Genomic DNA, 1,719 nt, shown 5'->3' with positions numbered 1-1,719 from the left:
TGTTAATTTTTATATAAATGAAATTATTTTTATTTTACTTCACAGACTTGGAATATAGAAATAATCGTTTCATAAGGGGTAATTGGCTGGTTTATCTCTTAAGGATGTTTATGTTTCAAAGTATCTTACTTTTTACATATGGAACCATACTGCAGGACACTGAAACTCCTAACATCTCTGTTTTGTTGCATATATACACTTATTTTATTGCAATAGCATATGGTAAGGTAAACCTTAATTATATGCAAGATAATTTTTCTGTTCATCAACACATCGACAGCTGCAAACACTCGCAGTAGGCTACAAACATACATACAGTAAATATGTAATAAGAACACGTCCAAAGAGAGATTCTTTTCGCAAATAAATTCTAAATATTGACAAGGTCGGCTTTCACGGGATGATTGTGAACAACAGAAAATTGACACATAATTCTTTATCGCATTGCTGCAAATGTTAGTCAAAGTTTTCTACATATTAACATACCAAATGTGACAGAAGTTTTTCGAGAAAATTTTCCGTTTTTATACGAGCAGTGAATTGCCTTTCGACATCGATCAGCGTGATTGGTTGACAGGAACAGTTGTCTCAACAGAATTTTAAAAAATATCCTAAAGAATTACTCTTCGCAGGCTACTACCATTATAGTTCGTACCAACTCATGCCCTTTTAGTCGCAAAACTAAATGGAAACGATGCGGAATACGACGCTGTGTCATACAGAAAGGACGGCTACAATCTATTTGTTATACACAGCCATAAAGAGCGCCTCATTTACTTTCTAAGAAAGTACCGCAAAGTGTCTGGCTTGGCGAAGACAAAACTCTAACCTAACTGTGGCCACAATGCATGCTGGGAGCAGCTGATATCTCATGCGCGCGCATCTTTCGGTATGGGAGCCATCTGCTGTCGCTGAATGGAACTACGCGGCCCAATTAGACCAAACAGCTACGGCCTGTGTAAGCGCCGTTTCGTCAAATGCCGTCTTTAAGAGCTTTGATGACACCACTGACAATATGGGAGAGTTTAGTCGCAAAATATAAGCATTTTATTAGCGTTTCGGGCTCGATGTATTGCACAACTGCCCACACATAACGTGTACAGTGATGTACACTCGATTGCTGTAATGCGCTCTGTATGACGTAAAGGGGCGAGCTTCTGGGCGTCAAAGCATACTTACCTGGCACAGGGGATACCGTGATCATGAAGGCGGTTCCTCCAGGACGAGGCTCTTCCATTGCACTTCGGTTGGGCTGACCCCTGCGATTACCCCTAATGTGGGTAACTCGGGTGCATAATTTTTGGTAGTCGGGACTGCGTTCGCGCAGACCCGGTCAAATATCAAATAAACATAGATAAATGCATATTATGGGAGATCCACAATGGAATGTAACAACATTTTTAGAACCAAAGTTGCTACCTGCCATATGGTGCAGAAGCTGAGTCGAAGATACACACAACAAAAAGATTTTCACCTGTAAAGATAGTTTTATGAACATAGCTGTATTATAAGGAACAGTCTACAAAATGCTCTCCTCCTTGTCCAGATGTAAGAATCTCCCTTATCTGTCGCTCACTTGCAATGTCTTCATCATTCCAATGCTCTTCCTCTCATTTCTTCCATTATTCCCCCTATAACTCCTTGATGCAGACAATTTCTATGCAGTAAATGCCCCATCAAGATTTTTTCCTTGTTCTGATAGCTTCCAATTATCATCTT

The 1,719-nt window shown here is 39.9% G+C and overlaps 1 non-coding gene across 1 annotated transcript; it reads left to right on the top strand.

Moving 5' to 3' along the window:
* Positions 1–1,171: 1,171 nt before the first annotated feature.
* Positions 1,172–1,334, top strand: LOC124790891. Its single transcript, XR_007016356.1, has one exon. It is a non-coding gene; the product is annotated as a U1 spliceosomal RNA (small nuclear RNA).
* The last annotated feature ends 385 nt before the right edge of the window (positions 1,335–1,719 follow it).

This window comes from Schistocerca piceifrons, chromosome 3, assembly GCF_021461385.2.
Source record: "Schistocerca piceifrons isolate TAMUIC-IGC-003096 chromosome 3, iqSchPice1.1, whole genome shotgun sequence".
Lineage (NCBI taxonomy): Eukaryota > Metazoa > Arthropoda > Insecta > Orthoptera > Acrididae > Schistocerca > Schistocerca piceifrons.
This window is presented reverse-complemented; position numbering and strand designations above follow the sequence as displayed.